Source organism: Lissotriton helveticus, chromosome 1_1, assembly GCF_964261635.1.
Source record: "Lissotriton helveticus chromosome 1_1, aLisHel1.1, whole genome shotgun sequence".
In the NCBI taxonomy this organism is placed as follows: domain Eukaryota; kingdom Metazoa; phylum Chordata; class Amphibia; order Caudata; family Salamandridae; genus Lissotriton; species Lissotriton helveticus.
The window spans coordinates 1,365,104,354-1,365,130,172 of record NC_136057.1 but is presented as its reverse complement, the minus strand read 5'-3'; the positions used below and the strand labels follow the sequence as shown (position 1 = coordinate 1,365,130,172).

At 46.9% G+C, this 25,819-nt stretch overlaps 1 long non-coding RNA gene across 1 annotated transcript in view; it reads left to right on the top strand.

Annotated features, from left to right (window-relative positions):
* Nucleotides 1-15,732, top strand: part of LOC144824486 (uncharacterized) — a 365,120-nt gene extending 349,388 nt beyond the window's left edge. Inside the window, exon 3 of the long non-coding RNA XR_013608979.1 lies at nt 15,500-15,732. This is a non-coding gene — a long non-coding RNA (uncharacterized LOC144824486). The remainder of the gene's footprint in view (nt 1-15,499) is intronic.
* Nucleotides 15,733-25,819: the final 10,087 nt, after the last annotated feature.

The following is a 25,819-nucleotide window of genomic DNA, read 5'->3' as shown; positions in this document are numbered from 1 at the left end:
ATTTATTGTTACATGAAACCCAACTTATTGCTGAAGTCAGACTTAAAGTAACTTTTCATATAAAGGTGACTTTAGAGAGTCACAGCTTAGTTGGCCAATGCTCTGGCAGCTTTTTCTGCTTAACCCGAAACAGCCTGCGGCTCTCCTGCTGGGAGTTGTGAAGCGCTCCCAGGAACTTAGAACAAAAGGGACTGTTGGTGGGAGGACGTGTGACCTCCAGCCGGACGGCCAATTGCTGGGGACACATGGCTCAGCTTCAAAGGGGCTACCTTATTTGAAATGCAAATGTATTTATTTATTTAGAAGGTTTTATTTATCGCGAACATGACCACAGGGGGTATAAGAGCGCCTTACAATTTAGCAATCACGAAAGTTTATGAGGAAGTAAAAGCAAATCAACAAAACAACATACAATCTTAACAGTCTCATAGAAGTGGCGAGTCCTCGAGAGCATTGAAAGCTAGGGTTCTAAGGCAAACGTTTCTTCATCAATATCATTTTAACTTCCTTTTGAAAAAGGCAATAAAGGGATTCAGTCTGTATCACAGACATGACCACAGGGGGTATCGGAGCGCTTTACAATTTAGCAATCGTGAAAGGTATAAGAGGAGGTAACAGAAAACCAACAGCTCAACAAACAATCTTCACAGTCTCATGGCAACTAGCGTGTCCTCGAGAGCCTTGGAAGCTCGGGTTCTAGGGCAGAATTTCTTCATCAATATTCCTTTAACTTCCTTTTTGAAAAAGGCAATAGAGGGATTCAGTCTGACTTCAGGGGGCAGGGGCAGTTCCATATCCACGGGGCGATAGCCAAGAAGGATCGATTGTAAGTTTTCTTTTTATGGAATTTCTGTGGTTTGAGCAGTAATGTGCTGGCACTTCCAGAGGATCTAGAGCCACTAGAGAGCTGCAGTTGTTGAGCAAGGGATATCAGCTCAGGCTTAATATGATTGTTTCTTTTCGAGCCTGTTATGAGCCTTGCAGCAGAGTTAAAATGCAAGTAACTCTTTAGCCAGCCGCTCCTTTGTGTAGGTAGGCAGGCTGGCATCTCCTCCAGGGGAGGAAAAACCTGTTGCAGAACTGGATTTACTGAAGCAGTGGCTAATTATACTGGACACTCTTGGGAGGTGTGCCTTGGCTGTAACCCAGGGAAGAAACGTCCTGCCACAAGGTCTTTGTTGCCACAGTCAAGATTTCCCATCCCTCCCTTCCCTGTATAAAGGTGCGGTTTCAGACTTGACCATAGCCTGGTATAACAGGATATAAGAGGGCTGACTTCCTTTTTATAATCTATGGTAGAAAGAGGAGGTCAGTCATCTTGGAGGGAAGGGAAAAGTAGTATGAAGATTGTAAACTCACTAATAGTGACTGTGGTGAGAAAGACGTTGGGTCAGAGTATTGGAGATTATTGGTAAGTAGCTGGGGCATTAATTTCAGCTACTGGAAATTACTCGGGCTACATCCAAGTCCTTTAGGGGTTTTTGGTCACCATCCCACTTCAGATTCGATCCAGCAATCTGCATTTCACAGTCTGGCCTGAACTGCTAATCCAGGTCCTTTCTGCACCGAAACGCAAAAGCAACCAAAGACTGGTTTCGGGCTGTCCAGTTCAGGTGTTTTCTTTGCACTTTAATATTTGTAGTCCCAAATTTATACTGATATATATAGGTTTAAGAATACCAGAATTCAAAGAAAACAAATTGGTGCTTATGAGCATACCTATCAATTCACCTGCCCTTGGAGAGTGAGACACACCCTTTGGGACCTCACACCTAGGATGGCCAGATTGATCTATGTCACTGTTATACCCTTTTTCTATCCCTGCACTTTGCTTTTACACATTATAATCATCACAGGTGTAGATCCAATGGGCTCATTTAAAAGGAGCCAGTACTGCAACTCCCAGAATCTATTCTTATATTAAATAAAAACCCAGATGTGATCACCCTACTTACACCTTCCAGACCCACCTTGCTGCTCGGTCCTTTAGAATATGGCTGTGGTCCTATGACATTGACATTGTTCTGGACAGACCACATGCTGACAGGCAGTCTTTATTATTGGATGTTTCTCTTTTTGTTCATCACATTTTCCTCTATTTGTCAAAATTGGTTGTGAGATTTTTATATTCTGTGTGTTGACTTTTTAAATTTTGTTACTGCTTAATACTTTACATATTTTCATTTCTTAAGCCTTAGCTACAAGAAAGCTGAGCCCAGGTTTAAATAACTGAAACTGTGTTTTGGCCTGACAACTTTGTGGCCTTATTCCTTCTGGTGGACTCACATGAGCCCCAATTAATTCTTACACTGACATAAATTGTATCCTTCCAGAAAGTAAGCAAGCTTCTACTGGGCGGCGCACCTGGTGACTGTTAACCATTGGATATATTACCCTTCAGACGACCCAGCGTATGCCCTAGATACCAGACTGACCGCTTGGGTTATTTGGGGGCTCTATATACCACTGATAAGAAAAATAAAGGGAAGTTCTTTGGACTGACCTAACACACGCTTGATATTTGGCGCATAGTCACGTCTTGACTGGGCTGGACAGACACACTATTGTTGGCCACGCCACTATCTTCGCTCAGAAACTGGGAAGGCTAGGGTATCAGCCCGGGTTTGATAAATGGGACCTCATCGGGCTGTCCTCAGTGGGAGATCTGGACAAAAAGTGGGTGATATTGACCTTTAGTGAGCTCCAAGACAAATATCAGTTGGCTCAGGGGGAAATTTACCGATACCTACAAATCAGACACGCGTTACAGGCAGCCTTCCCGACATACCAGAATCTTCCCCTCTAGAAGATCGCCTGATTGATGGACCTCTCAGGTGAAAGGCGATTTCCTTAACCTATAAGAAATTGAGTAACAACCTTCCAGACACCTTCCCAAAGCTCAGGGAGCGCTGGCAATATGATATGGGCCCTATGGAGGAAGAGGACTGGCAGTCAGCACTGATTGCCCCACGTGAGGCGGCCATCACTCAGAGATTCCGCCTGATCCAACTTAGAATACTTCACCGCTCATACATAACGGGGACAGTTTTGGCAAAAATAGGGGCTAAACCTGACAATAGATGTGGAAGGGGGTTTGGCCAGAATGCCACATTTTACCATACTTTGTGGACTTGCCCCAAGGTACGCCCCTTATGGGAGGGAGCCACAACACATATGTCTACTGCGGTTAGAAAAGAAATAGCTCTAACCCCACAACTCGGACTACTGAACATTTGGGAGGCCACTGACTTAACGGAAATCGTTCACAACATTGGGTTACACATTGGTGAAGAGAGAGGTGGCTAGGGGTTGGGGGGACAAAAACCCGCCTTGTGGGGCAAATAAATGGACCGGTGTATACTGGCAGAGACGGCGGTCTATAAGCCGAGGAGGTGCCCTAAGAAATGGGATAGGAAGTTGTCACATTGGAACAAACACAGAGGAGACATATGTGTGTCGACCACGATCTAAATGGATATGCGCAGACAGGAGAGACTGTTAGGAGATGTGTGTTGAGTACTCTTGACGGATGTTGACTTGTAATTTTTTGATGGTATTATGCAATATGTCGTTCAATCATGTACTGTGCTACTGTGATTTCATTAAATAAACAAAGTGTTAAAAAAAAGTAAGCAAGCAGTTCCAGGGAACGTTCTAAGGAGGATTTGGATGAGAAACGTCCCATAAATATTATTGAAGCCATATCTGCTATACAGCTGTCTACTTTTGCTCTTTCCAGAAGAGTGTCAGAAAAAGGTTCTCTGCCTGAGTCACCTTCTGAGGAGGAGGAGGAGGGGAACCCCTGTTTCTGGTCAGAGGTGTAATTCTATGTCAGGACTGTAGGCAAGGATTATGCCTTCTCTCTTCGCTTTTATTATACAGCAGCCTTAGAAACAATAAACAGACTACATTTCCCAAGAACCTTAGGGAAAGGTGTAGTCAACAAAGAAATGTCCAATAGGATTAGTCCTTCCTCCTCCAATCAGGATACTCTGTCTCCCACATGGTCTGCTCTCACTGGCCCTTCCTTCTCTTTCTTCGCTGCTGCGCAGCCGAGATAAGTGCTCTTTGTTTACTTGTCAAATGTTAATGACTAATGGTTATGCTAACATTATTGTGCTATGTTATACTAGCGTTCTATGCTTAGTTTTCCTTGCCTTATGTTATCGTGCTAAGTGGTACGTTGCTTGTTTTCAGGGCTGTACTTGCTATCACCACCGCAGGCGCGGTGCGTCCATTGGGGCGTAGGGGCGTAGCCCCACTAAGCCCCATGGACCCACCGCGTCGCCATCGTCACTAAAAACCAAATACAGAAATATTTTAAAAAATCGCGCTACCTGCCGGCCGGGAATCCGGGAGACACCCGACTTTCCCGGAGTGCGGGGGGGGGAGGATGGGCCTGCTGCAGCTGCGCAAGTGTATTTATGGGCACAAACATGTCCGCGCATGCGCACATTGTTTTCCTGTAAATTCCCCCTTAGAGAGAGGACCAGGGGGCGGCCCGCAGCCCCCGGGGTTGCACAGGGCGACTGGGCGAGCAGTCATGGTGCCCCCCAGCCAATCCTGGTCAATACATAGCCCGGATACATAACCCCCTGTCTGGGGGGGCAGAGCTCTCTCCCTCCCTCGTACTGCGGCCTCTGTTTGTTAAGACTCCTTCATTTCCAGAGCCAGGCGCGCAACACCCATTGGGCTCACCGGGCTTCAGCCCCCCCCCCGTCGCCTCCTCTGCCCGGGCTAAGATGACACGCACTGAAATCACTAACTAACGCTGCGCATCGGAGCCGAGAATGTGATTTTTATTATGCATTCTGAGAGGCCCAGCAGCCCGAGCAGACAGCCAGCCTCTGAACAGTTTCCTCGAGTGAACGCCCCCTGCTCTCACCTCTTGATTTCCTATAGAGTGGCGCCGCCGAGGTGAAATCCTTGCCTGAAGGCAGGGATTTCACCTAAGCACTTGATGGGTTATAAGTATGGGGTGTGAAGTGCACAGCAGGGGGGAAGGCATGGCCAGTGCAGGTGACACTTTTCTTTTGTATGGGAATTTCTGCTGGCGTCATAGCCCAGGGTGTGCTGTCTGTGCACTTGTATAGATGTGTATTCCATACAAGTGCACAGACAGCAAACCCTGGGCTAAGACACCAGCAGAAATTAATTTTCAAAGGAAAAGCATCACCTGCACTGGCCATCCCTTTCACCCTGCTGTCTGTGCACTTGGATGGAATTCACATCCACCGCACTGCTCACCAGATAAATGGTGAACAGGGCCATGGATCTTTCTATTTTCGCATCCAAGGGCAGCAGCGAAGAAGCAGAGGGGACCCAGGCAAGGAGAATCCAGGAGACCTATCTACTATGAGACCTTCGAGGGGCTGGAGGCCAGGACGCAGTGCTGCTGATCAGCCCGACTCCACAGTATAGTATCAGAGGAGCAGGCAGCAGTTTTTTATGTAAGTTCCAGTAACTTTAAAGCATTTTTCAGCACAGCATTACCTACTGCCTGCATATCTAGGTTACTGTGAATGTTGTTCTTGACTTACATGCATAGAAACGTCAAAGAGGACAGTCCCCTCCAAATATGCAACTGTAATGTAAGTTTGTAGTGTTCATTTTTTTGGGGGGTGCTAGTGGGTAACTTTAGAGTTCAGAGTGGGTGTGGGTTTTAGGGAGCCAGTGAGTAATTTTATGGTTCATGGTGGGTTACAAATTGGGGTGCCAGGGGTTAATTTTAGGGTTCTGAGCGGGTATGGGTTTTGGGGTTCCAGGGGACAATTTTAGGGTTTAGGGTGGGTATGGGTTTTGTGGTGCCAGTGGTCATTTTAGGGTTCAGTGTGGGTATGTGTTTTGGTGTGCCAGGGGTAATTTTAGGGTTCAGGGAAGGTGTGGGTTTTGGGGTGTCAGCGGGCAATTTTAGGGTTCAGGGTGGGTATGGGTTATGGGGTGCCGGGGGAATTTATGGTTCAGCATGGGTATGGGTTTTTGGGTGCCAGAGGGTAATTTTAGGGTGTGGGGTGGGTATGGGTTTTGGGGTGCCGCGGGGGGGGGGGATAATTTTAGGGATCAGGATGGGTATGGGTTTTGGGGTGCCAGGGGTCATTTTAGGGTTCAGGGCGGGTATGGGTTTTAGGGTGTGAGGGGGTTAATTTTAGGGTCCAGTGTGGGTATGTGTTTTGGTGTGCCTGGGGTAATTTTAAGATTCAGGGTGAGTATGGGTTTTGGGGGGCAAGGGTGTAACTTTAGGGATCACTGCGGTATGGGTTTTGGGGTGCCAGGGGTAATTTTAGGGTTCAGGGTGGGTATGGGTTTTAGGGTGTGAGGGGGTTAATGTTAGGGTTCAGCGTGGGTATGTGTTTTGGTGTGTCAGGGGTAATTTTAAGATTCAGGGTGAGTATGGGTTTTGGGGGGCAAGGGTGTAATTTTAGGGATCACTGCGGGTATGGGTTTTGGGGTGCCAGGGGTAATTTTAGGGTTTAGGGTGGGTATGGGTTTTGGGGTGCCAGGGGTAAATTTAGGGTTCAGGGTGGGTATGGGTTTTGGGGTGCCAGGGGTCATTTTAGGGTTCAGGGTGGGTATGGGTTTTGGGGTGCCAGGGGTAATTTAAGGGTTCAGGGCGGGTATGGGTTTTGGGGCTCCAGGGGGGTGATTTTAGGGTTCAGGGTGGTAATGGGTTTTGGGGTCCCAGGGGGTAATTTTAGGGTGTGGGGTGGGTATGGGTTTTAGGGTGTGAGGGGGTTAATGTTAGGGTTCAGCGTGGGTATGTGTTTTGGTGTGTCAGGGGTAATTTTAAGATTCAGGGTGAGTATGGGTTTTGGGGGGCAAGGGTGTAATTTTAGGGATCACTGCGGGTATGGGTTTTGGGGTGCCAGGGGTAATTTTAGGGTTTAGGGTGGGTATGGGTTTTGGGGTGCCAGGGGTAAATTTAGGGTTCAGGGTGGGTATGGGTTTTGGGGTGCCTGGGGTCATTTTAGGGTTCAGGGTGGGTATGGGTTTTGGGGTGCCAGGGGTAATTTAAGGGTTCAGGGCGGGTATGGGTTTTGGGGCTCCAGGGGGGTGATTTTAGGGTTCAGGGTGGTAATGGGTTTTGGGGTGCCAGGGGGTAATTTTAGGGTGTGGGGTGGGTATGGGTCTTGGGGTGCCGGGGGATAATTTTAGGGATCGGTATGGGTTTTGGGGTGCCAGGGGTAATTTTAGGGTTCAGGGCGGGTATGGGTTTTAGGGTGTGAGGGGGTTAATGTTAGAGTTCAGCGTGGGTATGTGTTTTGGTGTGTCAGGGGTAATTTTAAGATTCAGGGTGAGTATGGGTTTTGGGGGGCAAGGGTGTAATTTTAGGGATCACTGCGGGTATGGGTTTTGGGGTGCCAGGGGTCATTTTAGGGTTCAGGGTGGGTATGGGTTTTGGGGTGCCAGGGGGGTGATTTTAGGGTTCAGGGTGGTAATGGGTTTTGGGGTGCCAGGGGATAATTTTAGGGTGTGGGGTGGGTATGGGTCTTGGGGTGCCGGGTGGATAATTTTAGGGATCGGTATGGGTTTTGGGGTGCCAGGGGTAATTTTAGGGTTCAGGGTGGGTATGGGTTTTAGGGTGTGAGGGGGTTAATGTTAGGGTTCAGCGTGGGTATGTGTTTTGGTGTGTCAGGGGTAATTTTAAGATTCAGGGTGAGTATGGGTTTTGGGGGGCAAGGGTGTAATTTTAGGGATCACTGCGGGTATGGGTTTTGGGGTGCCAGGGGTCATTTTAGGGTTCAGGGTGGGTATGGGTTTTGGGGTGCCAGGGGTAATTTAAGGGTTCAGGGCGGGTATGGGCTTTGGGGCTCCAGGGGGGTGATTTTAGGGTTCAGGGTGGTAATGGGTTTTGGGGTGCCAGGGGGTAATTTTAGGGTGTGGGGTGAGTATGGGTTTTGGGGTGCCAGGGGGGGATAATTTTAGGGATCAGGATGGGTATGGGTTTTGGGGTGCCGGGGGTAATTTTAGGGTTCAGGGCGGGTATGGGTTTTAAGGTGTGAGGGAGCATTAACCGATCCTGATTATCTACCATTTTAGCTCCGCCCCATTGATTAACATTAGCCACGCCCCTTCTTTTGCCATGTTAGCCCCCCCCGAAATGAAGACCTAGTTGCGCCCCTGTCCAGAGCCAATGTACACGGGCTGCTGTTGATAAAGACGATAGGGCAAAAAGATGAAAAACGAAACTTTACATGTATTGTAGTAAAATCATCCACTTTTTAAAAGACTGTTCCATGAAACCTGAAATCCAAATTAAAAGTTATACAAGTAAAAGTCAGTACGTGGAAAAAGAGAAGACCTATTAATGATTGAGGCCACACTTTCAAGTTCTCTTTATGTAGTGTCCCCGATCTTCTTGACCCAAATAGTGCAAAAAGCACAGCGGCATTTGTTTTTGTTTATAGAGTTAGTTTGCAGAAATGGCAAATATTAAGATTCAGCCAATGATTGAATCTGGGGCTTCTGGTAATTTTGTTGATGCTCATTTTACTAAAACTATGGGAATAGCTATTGAAAATAAAACAGTTCCAACGCTAGATTGAACCCTTGGTGGGTAAGAATTGACATGTGGAGGTGTTTGGACAACAGGACGCAGGGATTATTTGAGATCTAATTGATGCCTTAACTTTGCTGTCGGCCATTAATGCTGTCACTGTGTGGATGGGTGGGTGGATGGGTGCATGGATGGATGCATGCATGATGGGTGGATGGATGGATGCATGCATGCATGATGGGTGGATGGATGCATGAATGATGGATGCAGGGTGGATGCATGAATGAATGATGTATGGATGCAGGATGGGTGGGTGGATGGATGGGTGGATGCATGAATGATGTATGGATGGATGCATGGATGCATGCATGATGGGTGGATGCATGAATGAATGATGTATGGATGCAGGATGGGTGGGTGGATGGATGGATGGGTGGATGCATGAATGATGTATGGATGGATGCATGGATGCAGGGTGGATGGGTGGATGCATGAATGAATGATATATGGATGCAGGATGGGTGGGTGGATGGATGGGTGGATGCATGAATGATGTATGGATGGATGCATGGATGCATGCATGATGGGTGGATGCATGAATGAATGATGTATGGATGCAGGATGGGTGGGTGGATGAATGGGTGGATGCATGAATGATGTATGGATGGATGCATGGATGCATGCATGATGGGTGGATGCATGATGGATGGATGGGTGGATGCATGGATGCATGCATGATGGGTGGATGCATGATGGATGGATGGGTGGATGCATGAATGAATGATGAATGGATGCAGGATGGGTGGGTGGATGGGTGGATGCATGAATGATGTATGGATAGATGCATGGATGCATGCATGATGGGTGGATGCATGATGGATGGATGGGTGGATGCATGAATGAATGATGTATGGATGCAGGATGGGTGGGTGGATGGGTGGATGCATGAATGAATGATGTATGGATGGATGCATGGATGCATGCATGATGGGTGGATGCATGATGGATGGATGGGTGGATGCATGAATGAATGATGTATGGATGCAGGATGGGTGGGTGGGTGGATGGATGGGTGGATGCATGAATGATGTATGGATGGATGCAAGGTGGTTCGGGCTCGCTCGCTGCGGTGCAATATGCAAATTAGTTTACGCCTCACCACTTTCAAATGTCACCAGCCGCCCCTGATCACCAGTGCCATTTTAATGCGCACTCGCAGCCTTTTCGTCGCGTGGTGAAGTTTCGGGTTTTGCGGGCTCTGCTCCCGCTCATCCATTCTTGATTGTTTCTGGTGTGGACGAGTGCCGCGTCCATTGTTGTGGAGCCACTGGAGTGTTTCCACTCCTACGCGTCTCGTCTGGTGCGCTTGCAACCTCCCGCCGTCAAGGGTGTGTGTGAGGTCTTTTCTTATCGTTACGGCACACGCATTCAAACCCTGACGGGTTTGTGTGACGCTCCCTAGCAGCGAGCCCTGGCCTGAGGTGGATGCCTCTTTTGAGGTGTATCTCATTGCGCGATCAGACCGTTAGAGTCTGAACAACTGATCACGTTTCCACGCTCTGCTTGGCACTTGACAGCAGAGTCCGTACTGTTTGGTTCTACGCCTGATATGGTCCTGTATTCTCCATCACTCATCCAGTGGGCACTTCCCAGGCCAGTTTGAACGTTTTATCTCTATATCTGTTTGGAGGCAATAGACACACGTGCCCAGGGTTGTACCCTTTGCTTCCAACTGCGACTTTCTCTCCCATATTACCGGCTGACACCCAGCCAATCACAGACTGTCTTTTCTGTCAGCAGTCTGGTCTGGTTTGTCACCCAGACCTCTTACTTAGAAAGCTCATCACTACCTTTATCCCTCATACCACTATTGAATTCGAATATGAGGATGATTCCCAGGGAGGGGAAAATGCCCTGACTGACCTCCAGTGGGACTATGAGTTTTACGAGGCGGTGGATGTCTCAATTTACAGAGCTGTGTGTGAAGCTATATCCTCACTTGAGGAACGGTTAACACAAAAGATTGACCAAGCTCTTGCACGCCTCACTAGCCCCCCTTTGGCCCCTCTTGTTCCTGTCCCACAAATGGCGGCTCCAGAGAACCCACCCCTGCCAAATGTACACGTGATGCAGGTATGGACCCCTGTGCTTTTGAACGTCTCCAGCAAGCCTTTTTGGCTACCCAGCCCTCCCTGCCCCGGGGGGACGTCCCCTCCACCCCCCCAAGACCCGGCAACATATGATCCTTCAGAACTAGGCCCTTCCAAGCCTCCCCAAAATGATGTCCAGCCTGACTCGCCAGACATGTTTGACCCGGATGACATAATACACCCACGCTCCTCCGACTGGGCCCCAGCGGACAAGATGGCAGAATACATTGGAGGCTTGTAACTGTCTTCGAGCAGAATGCCCTCGTCCTTCCTAGAAGGCAAAGTCGCACTTACCCCAGAAATTGATGCCCGCATTGCGTCTTTCCTCCAGAAATTTATGAGGGACCCCAAGAAGGGGATTGATCGATTCTGGCAGCCCTGTCAGGATAAACTCCTCGATGTTTTAGCCCCCTTAACTAAAATTCTAGACATGGCAGAAGTCGTCTGGTTCCCTCATATCCCCAGACACCCTTTCTGGATGGGCGCAAAGAGCAATTGTTTTCCTCGGCTATGCAAATTACGCCATATCCACTGAGCTCCGCCGCTCTCTTCCCATTCAGGTGGACCACAAACTTGGGGATTTGGCTGATTCCAAGGCTGGTGCAGTGGCCCGGGGGGCCTCTTTGGGGACCCGTTCGTTAGAGAACTGGGTCAATTCATAAACACCTTTACCTCCCTCGACAGAGCGCAGTCCACCATAAAACAGGTATTCCCTCAGGTTTTCAGGGCCGGTCGAGGCAGGGGCCGCTCGGCCGGCCGTGGATCCAATCAACAGCCTAGAGGGCAAGGCTCCAACAGCGGTCAATACCAGGACCAATCCTGTTTTGGTCATTTCTATCCTACCAGGGGTCACCGAGGGAAAGGACGAGGGTACCGAGGAGCTGCAACCTCTTCCGCTGGTGAGTGTCCTCCCTTCTTCCCATTTAAAAATAGGGGGGCGGCTGGGGAATTTTTTCCAGGCTTGGACTTCTGTCACGGGGGATCCTTTGGTCCTACAGATCATTCAGGGTTTCCACATAGAGTTCCTGGGGAACCCCTTCCAATAGGTCAAACCTCGCCCTATCCAGTTTTCACAGCAGGACGCTATCCAGGTAGACGAGGAAGTTTCCTCCCTCTTAGCCAAAGGGGCTATCATCCCCACTTCCCTGCACCCGAGGGGCTTTGTCAGCAATCTCTTTCTGGTCGACAAGACCAATCGAGGCAAGCGCCCGATGATCAATCTGAGCGAGTTCAACGAGTGGCTTGTCTATCGCCACTTCAAGATGGAAGGTATCCATCTTCCCCGAGTTATTCTACGTCCTTCAGACTGGATGTTTCGTCGAGATCTGACAAATGCTTATCTGGTGGTTCTGATCTTTCCCCCACATCGGCGTTTCCTCCAGTTTCTTTGGCACAATCATGCTTTCGAGTTTGCCTCTCTCCCGTGCAGCCTGTCATCGGCCCCCTGGTGCTTTATCAAGATTCCCAAGCCAGTGGTAGAGTGGCTGAGGGCTCGGGGTGTGCAGATGATCGTCTACCTCGACGATCTCCTCCTTATGGACGCTTGTCCTCGTCAACTTCATCAGCACCTTCAGATGACAGTCAATCTTCTTCAGAGTCTGGGGTTTGTCATCAACAAGGCAAAATCTATGCTTTCCCCTTCACAATGCCTGACATTTCTCTGGTTTGTGATAGACTCAAGGTCCTCCACTCTCAGCCTTCCGGATCGGAAGATGGCAAAGATCCGGCACAAACTGCGGCAATTGCTCTCCAGGAGTCAGGTCTCCCGCTGGGATTTAGCTCAGTTAGTGGGTTTACTCTCTGCCTCTATCCAAGCGATCTTTCCGGGGGCCCCTCCATTATCGCGCATTACAGCGCCTCAAGGCGTTTTTCCTATGGAAGGGGCTCCCTTACTCACACAAAGTGGTTCTTACTGAAGACGCCCAGGAGATACGTTGGTGGTTTCAACCCATGGAAGGGTGGAACGGGCGAGCAATTTTCGGCTCGGCTCCAGACCTAGTTATAGAATCAGACGCCAGCTCAGTGAGTTGGGGAGTGAGGTGCGGAGAGTTTTCCACAGGAGGGTTATGGTCTCCAGACGAACGCAGATTACATATCAGCTGTCTGGAACTGCTGGCGGGCTCTTTCACAGGACGTTGTTGGACGAGAGATTCCATTCCTCAGTTCTGTTGAAAATGGACAACGTGTCCGCAGTCCGCTACATCAATCACTTGGGAGGCACAAGTTCCAAAGCCCTCTCCGAATTGGCTGCCGGTTTTTGGCAATACTGCGTGGATTCACCTTTTTAATTCTTAGAAACAGCTACCTCCACTAATGTATATGGAGAGCGCGAGTAACCGATGGGACATACTGACGCGTTTTTGGACCAATTAATCTCGTCACAACTATTTGAACAGCCGAATACCATATAATACTACGGCTGAGGTAGGACTTTGAGCTTACTGATTTTTCATTGTATTGACGCGTTTGGCAAATACACTTAGTGACTGGCGCCCCTTTATTTATTTTTACCTCCTGGTTCTTAGATACAGCTATTTCGGCCAATTTACACGGCAAGTGCCAGGACTACGTTTTTTCAGAGGCCCATTATCAGTTTCCTCATCAGGTAATTCTTGTGTAGGCCCTGTCATCAACCATACCTCCTTGCTAGTTACCCTTTGTACTTTTTTCAATTAATTTTGAATGTCGTCTTTTTTGAGAAAGCTCTGGGACTCTCTCTGAGAGACCTTTTTTAATTTTTGTCTCAATGGTTTTGTCTCTAGGAACAGCCCCACAACAACCACCCGCCCCTCCCCCTCTTCCCTCACGTCCTGACGAAGACCCGCGTAGTAAGGATCCACCGTCCTACATCCTATGGGTCGAAACGTAGACTTCCTCTACCTATTTAAACTCCTACAGAACATTTTTATGTATATAGCTGTATAGGAGATTTGTCTTTTGAAATTCATTCTGATGTGTTTACACTGTATTTGACCCCACCTTTGGGGATCTATTTAATTTGTTCGGTGATCAAAAAATGCGGACTGATATAATTGAAGTATGATATGTGATGTTTGAACATTTCAAGAAATGTTTTTTCCTTCCTTGCACCTTCCCCTCTCCCCTGTGGGCTTATTGAATTTCTGTGTATTGTGTAAATACTTATGTTCTGACTAATGACCTAATGAATGTTTAGGATTGGTGCGGTGAAAATAAAAACACCTTGCACCTTGATTCGATCCCTTCTTTTGAATTCATTTATTCAAATTGGTGTGAATTTAAAAATTTGTTGTGTTTTGTCTGGGACCCCCCTTCTTACATACCGAGCAATTACCCAGGTCCCATTGACTATATGGGTCCAACCCCTTAAACTTATAATATGGCTCAGGTAAGGAGGCAGAGGGAGGAGTTGGTTTTCTCTCCCCCTTGTGGAGATCTCATGTGTGGTTTCCAGTTCGTCTGGAACTTTCCTGGGATTATCCAATCCAACTCCCCCTGTTTCAGGGGCTCCTTCTGGACCCTCAACTAGCTCCTCATCCTCTGGTCCCGCAGAACTCGTTACGGTTGGTGGCATGGCAGATTACCGAAGTCGCTGGGAAGTCCCAGGCCTTTTGGCAGAGGCTGAGGAGCTTGTGTCAAAGGCATGGGCAGGCAGTACGATCAAACGTCATAGATCCGCATGGGGCAGATGGTCTTGTTGATGTATGCGATGGGGTGCTGATCCCTTGGACGCTGATGTAGTGTACATTCTGAATTTCTTGGCACATTTAGCCTCGTCTGGCTTGGCCTACAGGTCCATCAATACTTTCCGGTCAGCTATTTTGGCTGGACACTTGCAGGTTAATAATGCCCCTGTTGGGGAGCTTCCTCTTGTCTGCAAACTTCTACGGGCCATCCGCTCTCTTTGCCTCCTCAACCTCGTTACTCCGCATTATGGGATGTAAACCAAGTTCTGAATTTGTTTCTGTCCTGGCAACATAATCAGTTATTGTTGTGGAAAGAACTGTCAGCTAAGCTGGCGATGTTACTTTGCTTGATTTCTTGTAGACGGGTGTCTGATGTTAGGGCTCTGGACATCACTGCCAGGATGTTTACGCCCTCAGGAGTGACCTTCACTTTGGATAGACGGACCAAGTGTCACACAAGAGTGATCTCTTACCCAAGAGTTTCCAGATTCCCCAAAGTTGTGTGTTGTCCGCTGCTTAAAGGCTTATGAGGAGAAGATGGAGGAGCTCCGTCCCCTGGGAGAACGCCAACTTCTCATTTCCCTTTGCAAACCTTTCAAGGCTGTCTCCTCCTCTACCATAGACCGGTGGGTCATGCAAGAAGCAGGCATAAACCTCAGGGAGTTTGGAACGCATTCCACTCGTGGTCTAATGGCCTCATAGGCTTTTGGCTTGGGGGTCCGTTTGGAGGATATCCTAAACACGGCTGATTGGTCTTCGGACGCTACCTTTAAGAGGTTTTAGTTCAAGCCACTGCTCAACATGGCTCACCTCGTTGTGAGCAAGCTTTGAACTAGCATAATCCTCTCCTCCAGTCCTGACATAGAATGAAAAATTTCCTAGCTATCGTAACGGAAAGTTTCAATTCTATTAAGGACTCGGAGGTGTTGATTATATCCCGCCCTAGGGATTGCTAAGAAGATTTCCCACACATACTGCAGTAAGTAAACCGGTTTGTGCTTACTAGTTTTGATGAATCATATCTTTTTCATTACGCAATGCAAAAGTTACTGTTATACTTGCTTGTGTTCATGAACTCAATTTCACACTGTTGTGTTTCTTCTTAATGATGTGATAGTCTGCCTCCCAAATGTAGTAGTTGGTGTCATGGGATACTTCTATTTGGACTGATCATCCCCTTGTCCTCCTAGGTTCAGATGCGGGTAAACAGGATGCTTGAAGATTGGTCACCGGCTTTCTTTGCGCAAAGAAAAAGGAGGAAGGGCCAGTGAGAGCAGACTATGTGGGAGACAGAGTATCCTGATTGGAGGAGGAAGGACTAATCTTATTGGACATTTCTTTGTTGACTACCCCTTTCCCTAAGGTTCTTGGGAAATGTAGTGTTTTTGTTGTTTCTAAGGCGGCTGTATAATAAAAGCGAAGTGAGAAGGCATAATCCTCACCTCCGAGTCCTTAATAGAATTGAAACTTTCCGTTACGATAGCTAGGAAATTTTGAATTAAATAATGAAACAACACCTGCCTAAAATCATGGTAGAGATCATAGTTAAATGGAACTTCAGTGTGATTCTTTGAGAGTAGAGATATCTTGATCAGATTTCTCAGATTCATGGGCAGACTATATCCAATAGAAAATATAGAGAACACCATTACTGAATCTGTTCTAGCTGACTAGTTTGGTTGTCCGCATGTCTGTGGCCGAGGAGCCTATTCTGAAGGATTCCACTGACTAGAAAGTAGATTTTGCAACAATGAAAGCTCATGTTGGTTGACATCTTGTTATTAGAGCAGGCATTTATGAAGCTTATGCCTCCAAGTGCCTGATAGATTTCAAGAAACATTTCAAGTCTATTCAGAGCAGATCAGTGTTAACCCTTTTTAGAATCCATGTGAAGTTGTGGAAAACCTCCCTGATGTATCATTTGATAGTGTCAGCTTTAGTGGATGAGTCGACTATTGCATGCATGCAGATACTTGCTTCTGAGAATAAGGTGCATCGACTTTTCAAAGAGAAGAAGCTCTACTTGTTGTTCATCAATAACTTCCCTTTCCAGCATCATTTAGATGGTCTTCTTTCAGGCAGCAGCGTAGCATTGGGACAGTATTTGGGGGTTTTCACCCCCTAATGAACGGATTTTTTATCAGGCACTTGAATCCAGTGACAGTCGGGTATGGTTCTGTCAGTGTAGGATATAACTCAGGATGTGAAACACTGGAGACACAGAAGCTTGTCTCTCAGAATCTTTGAAGTATTGAAACTCAACTCACCTCTCCCTAGATACACATACGCCCAAACATGCTTATACAAACATACATATATTTAAAAAGAAAGGGTGTAAATAAGGCATTATAAGTCTGATGTATAAAGAATTGATCCGCAAAAAGTGGTTGCAAATTGTGCACCATCTTTTGGCAAATCGACTCTGATTTTGCAAACCGATCTATGTACAATAAGGTTGGTTTGCCATAATCACTATTCGTAAGGGGTTGCAAATCAACCTACCTCATCAGTATCAATGAGGTAGTATGCAAACCTCAATTCACTCTGATTGGAAGCCATCACAGGGAAGGTGGCCTGCTGATGTCAGCAGACCAACACTGACGACGCTGCCCACAGCCTCAGATGCTGGATCTAGGACTGCGCCAACATCCTCGCCCGCTGAAGAAACCCCCCCACAGAGACACCAGCAAGAGGGCCAGCTGATTCACCCCAGAACTCCTAGCCTCTAAGCAAGCCTGCCCGAAACTAGAGAAAAAATGGCACAGTGAACAAACTCCGGACTGCCACGCAACACACAAGGACGCCATCCGCAACCACCACCACCTCATCAGGGTGGCCAAGAGGACCTCCTTCAAAGACTGCCTTGACAACAACGCACACAATGGCAAGGAGCTCTTCAACATCGTGAAGGAATTCTCCAACCCCAGCTCCAACACCAACGACATCCTGCCGTCGCAAGCCCTGTGCAACTCCCTCACCACCTTCTTCACAAGATAGCAGACATCCACGACAGCTTCAACACCCAGACAGCCCCAACAGACAGCAACACAACAGACCCTCTGCATACTATCGACCACGACCCCCTGCTAGCCTGGGCCAGCGTGAGCAGCGATTACACCATCAAGACCATGCGCACAATCCACTCCGGCTCTCTGTCAGACCCATTCCCGCACCACGTCTTCAACAGAGCAAGCAGCTCCATCGCACCCCACCTGCGCAACGTCATCAATCTCTCCCTCGAGACCACGACCTTCCGAGAGATCTAGAAACACGCTGAGATCAACGCCCTACTCGAAAAACCTAAGGCAGACCCAAGAGACCTCAAGAACTTCCGGCCCATCTCTCTACACCCCTTCCTGGCCAAGGTAATTGAGAAAACCGTCAACAGACATCTAACCCGATACCTCGAAGAAAACAGAATCCTGGACCCTTCCCAGTCAGGGTTCCGCAGCAACCACAGCACCGAGACTGCCCTCATCGCCGCCACCGATGACATCAGGACCCTGCTGGACAACGACGAGACCGCAGCACTCATCCTACTAGACCTCTCTGCCAACTTCGACACCGTCTGCCACCACACACTACACGCACGCCTCCATGCCGCAGGGATCCGAGACAAGGCTCTGGATTTGACCACCTCCTTCCTTTCCGGCAGAACCCAGAGCGTCTGCCTCCCCAAATTCCCTTCCAAAGCTTCCAAGATCATCTGCGGCGTACCACAGGGATCTTCCCTAAGCCGGACGCTGTTCAACATTTACATGGCCTCGCTTGCACAAGTAGCCCGACAGCACGACCTCAACATAATCTCCTACGCCGACGACACTCAGCTGATCCTCTTCCTCACCAAGGACCCCATCACCGCCAAAGCCAACCTCCACGAAGGAATGAAGGCCGTCGACGACTGGATGAAGACCAGCCGTCTGAAGCTGAACTCGGACAAGATGGAGGTCCTCATCCTCGGCTCCAACCCTTCAGCCTGGGACAACTCCTGGTGGCCGACAGCACTGGGGGCAGCCCCGACACCCACTGACCACGCACGCAACCTGGGAATCATCCTCGACTCAACGCTCTCAATGCCAAGCAAGTCAACGCCGTCTCCTCCTCCTGCTTCAACACCCTCCGCAAGATCTACAGATGGATCCCGACAGATACAAGAAAGATAGTCACCCAGGCCCTCGTCAGCAGCAGACTTGACTACGGAAACGCCCTCTACGCAGGAGCCCCGACCAAGATCATCAAACGACTACAACGCATCCAAAACACCTCGGCACGACTGATCCTCGACGTACAACGCCACGGCAACATCACCCCCCACCTGAGAAACCTGCAGTGGCTCCCCGTCAACAAGAGGATATCCTTCAAGCTCCTCACCCACGCACACAAGGCACTCCACAAGACCGGCCCAGCCTACCTCAACAGATGGCTCTCCTTCTACATCCCCAACCACCAGCTACGCTCCGCCGACCTCTCACTCGCCACGTCCCGCGCATCCGAAGAACAACCACCGGTGGGAGATCCTTCTCCCACCTCGCCGCCAAGACATGGAACACCCTCCCACTGAGCCTACGACAGACCCAAGACCTGCTGACCTTCAGGAGGATACTCAAGACCTAGCTGTACGAACAGTAGCCCCCCCCAGCGCCTTGAGACCCTCGCGGGTATGTAGTGCGCTTTAAAAATGATTGATTGAGCAAAGTTGTCAATGAATTGATGGTAAAAATTAACCAGACCCAGGAAACACTGTGTTTCTTTAATGGTCGAAGGTGATGTCCAATCCAAAATAGCCTGTACCTTTTGAGGATCCATGGCTATTCCCATCTTGTTAATCCGGTAGCCCAAATATTCTACCTCGGGCTTGTCAAACTCACATTTTTCAGGTTTACAGAAGAGACTATTTTGGCGTAGTCTTTCCAGGGCTTGTTTGACATGCGTGCGTTGTAACTCAGGAGATGCTGAATAGATCAATATGTCATCTAGGTAGATTACCACTATCTAGTTTAGGAGATTCGAGAACACATTGTCCATGAACCTTTGAAAGATGGATGAGGCGTTGGTCAGCCCAAAAGGCATAACTCTGTATTCAAAATGCCCTAATGGAGTTCGAAATGCGGGTTTTCACTCATCCCCTTCCTTGATTCGAAGGAGATGATAGGCACCCCTGAGATCCAGTTTGGTGAATATTTGTGCCCCTCTAGGATTTCCTTAATCAAGGGCAACAGATAGCGGTCTTTGATGGTGACTTTATTTAAGCCTCTGAAGTCAATACATGGTCGGAGATCTTAGGTCTTCTTGGGGACGAAGATGAGGGGATGACCTGGCAGGTGACAAGGATTGAACGATGAAACCACTTTGGAGATTTTCCTCGAGGTATTGTCTGAGAGTCTCTTTCTCGGGTTCAGTGAGAGAATATGCTCTTCCGAAGGGCACTGTTGCTTCAGGTTCCAATGGAATGGCACAGTCAATCTCCCTATGAGGAGGTGACATCGCCGTCGTAAGCTTCTGAAAGATGTCCGCATAAGTATGGTAGTGAATTGATACTCCTTGGACGGAGGTACAGGTTTATTTTCTTATCATAGGAATTACCTTAGGAGACCAGTACTCTTCAGTGGGATAAAAGAACTGCTGACAGAAGTGTGATGACAGGGAAATGGTCCTTGTCTCCTAGTTGATATACAGGTTATGTCTGATCAGCCAAGGTATACCTAAGATCATGACATGGCTAGATGAGGCGATCAGGTCAAAAGACAAGTGTTCTTGATGTTTTCCAAATGTAAGTTGTAATAAATGTGTCATGTCTTTGACTAGACCGGAAATGAGAGGAGTTCCGTCCACTGTATGGACTTATTCTGGGATCTCTTTAGGGACACAACTAATTTGCCTCTCCTTAGCCCATGCTTTAAGCACATCCTGCTGGCACCACTATCCAACAATGCTAGTAGCGTCTCTTCTGCTCCATCTGGCAGCCTTACAAGCATAGGCAGAAGAAAGAGAAAGGTGGAAGTTTCATTCGAGGTACAGATCGAAGGGATTCCGACCATCCCATGTCTCTATTCTCACAGAGGACGGGATTTGGCGTTTTCCGACCCAAGGAGGACGAGTAGGACAATTACGGACCATTTATCTTGAGGCGCCACAATACAGATACAGTCCTTGTTTTCATCTGTGTTCACGTTCCACCTCTGACAGGGGTCCCCTTGTTAAGCCTATCAGCATTGGTTCTTCTCCTGTCGAAGGCTGTATGTCGGACACAGGGTGTTCTGTTTTACGGACATTAGGTCGGGTTACTCCAGTATGCTGCTGGAGTCGTGACATTCGTCTCTCCAAGCAACGTTCTTTGAGACGATGTTCATCTGTTAATGTTAAGTCCTTTAACTCTTTCTGCAAGAGGAGAATGTACTAATTCATCTTTGATTTCTTCTCACAACCCTCTGCAAGTGGTTTCCGCCGCCAAGTGCCTGAAGCGTGTGATGTACTGCTAGACGTCCTGGCTCCCTTGTTGGATGTCACACAAGGCTTCTTCCGCTGAGGTCTCCAGCTCAGGTCTCTCAAACATCCGTTTAAAGGAATCAAGAAAAGAAGCATAATTTGACAATCATGGGTGTTCTGTGGCTACCAAGGGTATTGCCCATGCTAATGCAGGACCAGACAAGGCACTAATCAGGTATCCCACTTTAGTTCAATCCAAGGAAAACTGGGATCGACAAAATTAAAAAAACACAGTCAAGGAATCCAAGAATTCCTTCAGCGTGTTGGGATCTCCAGAATAAAGAGGAATAGAGGTAGAGACCATGGGTACATCGGATGTCTTAGTTGTCAGCATGTGGCGTAAGGCTACGTTTTCGTCTTTTAGTTGTTGTAGTTCTTGGGCTTGGTATTGAAACATCTGTACTAATGCCTGTGCTGTTTCTACTGACCCTTCGGTAGGAGGGGACTGTGAGGTATCCATGCAGGTTTTTGGGCGTTGCAATCTGTCGGGTTTAGGGTCTTTCTTACCAGTCTTGAGGCGTTGAGACGGTTCACGGCTTTGGTTCTTATAAGTCCTGGTTTGTCTGAGATAGGGGCAACCCCTTCCGGTAACCACGGTGCTGCTGACAATGAAAGCCTTGGCAGCCAGTGCCCTCCAGAAGAAGTCTCAAGAGGAAAACCCTAGAGGGAAAAAACCTCTGATGATGATGGGACTCCAGGAATGAAGAAGAAGACAAGGAGCCAGAAAACATTGGAAGACCAGGAGCCCAAATGGAACCAGGAAAAAACTGGAAGTCAAGCTGGAGCAGAAGTCGCAAGTTAACCAGGAACGCCAACGGAAGGATCACCAAAATAAGAGTCAAGGAGCCAACAGGAGCGAGGACACACCAGCAGGAACAAGGAGTGTTGCAACGGAAGGAAGGAAAGGTTCTGATCCCTTATATACAGAAAAACAGGAAGTGACATACAGTAAGTGATATACAGGAACAGGAAGTGACAAAACAGGCAGGAGAGGTGTCGGAATCTTGGATAGGGAAAAGTGTGAAGTGCATTACAGAAAGTTCACCATGTTACGAAGGTAAGTAACCCTCCCCTATTTCCTTCTGGGAGCAAGGTGAAGAGGAGAGCAACAATATGGCCCAAAGGAAGTGGGATCACCACACGGCCACACCAGGTGAGTATATATATATATATATATATATATATATATATATATATATATATATATATATATTGTACAGTTGCCAGACCAAATCAATGCAAGATATGGGAAGACTATACAAATAGGGATTCAACCCGTTATTTATTACCATGCGAACATCAAGTACAACAACAAAACAACAAAAAAAGTCATATTATAAGGTCATCATTGATAACTTTATTGCGGTCATAGACCATAAAAGCACAGATAACATGTGTACATACACAAGATAAAATAAATAAATAATTAAAAATACATGGTTTAAAAATTATTAAACAGTAAGTTATCACGGGAGAGGTAGCAAACATCACAATTAATCACAATTCATTAAAGCGAGCCTTCTGTTATAAGGTATTTGACCAATATTTCATTGTGCTTGCAACTGTAATTAATATGTTACAAATTGCTGAAATGGCTTTTTAAATACAACAAGTTTACATGATGTTATAATTTTATTTATTTATTGCATGGATTGCACAAACGCCAAATGAAAACGTATATTGTTTCAAAAGGATAACAGTGAAGAATGTCTTCCAGCTTTATTGTAAAGATGCAACATGTGACAAGTTAAACAGCAAGCACTGCCACTTTAAATACTGCACTGTTTTTTCTTGCCACTGTCATATGATCAAGGCTCAAGCAAGCCGAAACGCGTAATGGTGAAAGGTGACGAGCAATAAAACTCTTTGCGCGCCATTTCTTGGGTCCGTGTCCGTTAATAGAGGCAAGCCTGTGAAGAGCGGAAGATTGCGATAAAATTGACCGAATTTTTTCACACGGTCATACACGGACCCCCTCCTCGTAAAGGTCGACGCCAGCAGTGGAGCACCACTTCCAGGCAAACCAGAAGCATTCTTTGATCCGAAGAGGATATCGAGCGTCAGACCCCCTGCAAGCCCGGAGAAGCTGCGAAAAGTATGTGCAGAGCTGCGGACATTGAGTCGGAGGACTCGGGGAAAGCAGAAGACCGAGCAGATAGGAATAAGCCGGGCGGTATCGTAGTGAGGAGGAGTGCGACGCGCAGCTCAGCGTTTACAGTCAAACAACGCGGTGAGCAACGCATTAATTTTGCTACATTTCACCCAATGTCGGACGATGTCGTGAGAGCAAGGGGGCAGAGGCAATGGAGATGTTCTCCGATTCCCTCCCAACAACAAGCTAAGCCGCAGAACAAAACCAAGAGAGCGCAAGTTGCAACAGTAAAAGATTTATTTATAAAATTGGAGAAAAAAATGAAATCCGAGCAGAACAAATGGTGGGAGTCAAGGTCTCTGCAGCGGTATATTGATGTTAAAATAATACCGAGGGGGATGCGCATATTAAATGCACAAAGCTATGAGGAACCTAACCCCAAGCTGATGAGAGAATGGGCAGCATGCAACTTAGAATCTTCACGGAAACTAACCCTCAGACTCATAAAGTACGCAGATATAGATAGAGCTAAACTTTTAAAAGAAATTGATGAGATCGAAGAGGAGTTAGACAAGCTCGAATTCAAGGAAGAACAAAACAAATTAAGAAGCGATATGACAGCATGAATAAAGAAAGAAGAGGATAAGATTAAAGCCAGAAAAACATTTAAGTTTCAGAGAGACAAAAATTATTATGACTTAGGGCAAATTTCTACCTTTGCCACACGTTATGATGTAATGAGAAAATGAGAAAATCTAAATTCGAAAGCAGTAGTGGGACAACTAAAACACCGACTCCAATGGCAACGGCAAGCAACACCTCCCAATCTGAGATCAGTTCTGGGGGGAGTGAATCAGAATCGGAAATGCATAATGTTGCTGCAGCAGGCAAAAAAACTATACATTCGCCTGAGAAGAAATTAATTTTTTATGCGAAGAGTGACGCCTAACGCTACGGCCCAGACTGCCCAGAAATCCAGAAACATCAACTTCAAACGGCGGGAGAGGCGCAAAGCAAACAGTAGGCGAGCCAAATCAACCCAAAAGAAGAGGAAGGGGATATTGGAAGAACAGAACACAGAACTAGACGATGGTAAAAATACAATAGTCAATCTGGCAAACATCGAGTTGACTAAACAGGAAACAAATTTACTCAAGCTAGGCTATCATATGCTCCTCATACTGACTTTGACTATGCCACAACAAGACTTGATGTTTACAAAAGAGTCCGTAAATTGAAATTGAAAAAACATTTTACACTCAACCCAATCAACACTGCAAGTACATTACAAACCGATACATCAGCCAATATGTTACTGACGCTATCACAGCCGGATGAACCATGCTTACAAGTTTTACAAGACCTGTATGACGAAAACACTACGGAAAATACACGTAACTCAACAACTCCAGAGCAAGGACAATTTGACAAGGTGGCAGCAAAGTTTCAAAGTCCATTCAAACCAAAGTCTTTGTTTAACCCCATCGCAATACGAGACTCAATTGATATTTTTCATGAAACTGTAACGGCACAATTGAAAAATCTAAACAAATCGGTACAACCAAAAAGCAAGAATTGGAATAAAAGTAATCAACAATACCGAAATTTTATCTCGAAACTACAGAAAAACAAAAACATTGTAATTCGCAATAGCGACAAAGGCGGAAACGTAGTTATCTGGCCATTAAAGGATTACAACAAGGAAGCCTTTCATCAATTGAATGAGACTTTGAGAAAAAACTCTCCGGATGGAAACATGCCAACTTACTCAGTGTTGATGAGTACAAGTATATGAAAAACAACAACCCAACCACCCCAACCATGTATTTCATTCCTAAAATTCACAAAAACCCTATCAATACACCGGGGAGACCTATTATTAGTGCCAGGGATGGATTAGTGGAACATGCAACCAAGTGCATTGACTTTTACCTACAAGGCTTTGTCCAGGAGCTACCATCATATGTCAAAGACACCAGTGACTTCCTAAGAAAAATTTCAAAATTCGTTTGGCAAGAAGATTTTCTACTCATAGCACTAGACGTAACGCCGCTGTACACAAGTATTGAACACACCGACGGCCTGGCAGCTATTGAACATTATCTCATGAAGAGACCTGTACAACACCAGGAAAATAGTAAGATGTTAATAGAAATGATAAAATGTTGTCTTTACAATAACAACTTTATGTTCAGCAGCCAACTGTACCAGCAAACCAGAGGTGTAGCCATGGGGGCCAGTTTCTCACCAAGTTACGCCTGCCTACACATGTGAGCATGTGGGAGGAACTGGTCCTCATGGAAAAACACAGTCAGTCAGTCAGTCAGTCAGTCAGGATTCTTTATTCGACACAGTCACCAAATGAAAAATAATGTTAAGATGTGGCTTCGTTTTATTGACCACATGTTTGTTATTTGGCACGGCACGATAGAAGAGGCTAACATCTTTGTTGAGAAAATCAATGTAAACAATGTCAATCTACAATTCACAGCTTCAATTAGCAAGAACAGTATTGAGTTTTTAGACACACAGGTTTACATATAAACAACAACAAGATAGAAACTCGCCTCTATAGGAAAAAAACAGCTGGAAATTCCACCCTACATGCAAGCAGTTCGCACCCCAAACACTTAATTAACCACATCCCATACGGGGAAATGCTTTGGTTGCGACGTATTTGCAGTAACAGCGAAGATTTGCGGGTAGCGCCACTCGAAAGCAAAAAAAGATTTCAAACAAGAGGATATCCGGTCAATATAATTGACAAAGCCATTACCAAATCTTTGTTACTGAGTAGGGATGAGGCACTAAGAGAAAAAGATCTTGAAATAGATGATGCAACTTGCCAAACCAATACTGAGAAGGGGGAGTTTAGGCTAATTCTGAAATACAGCACACAACATAGGTCACTCGAAAAAATATTCAACCAAAT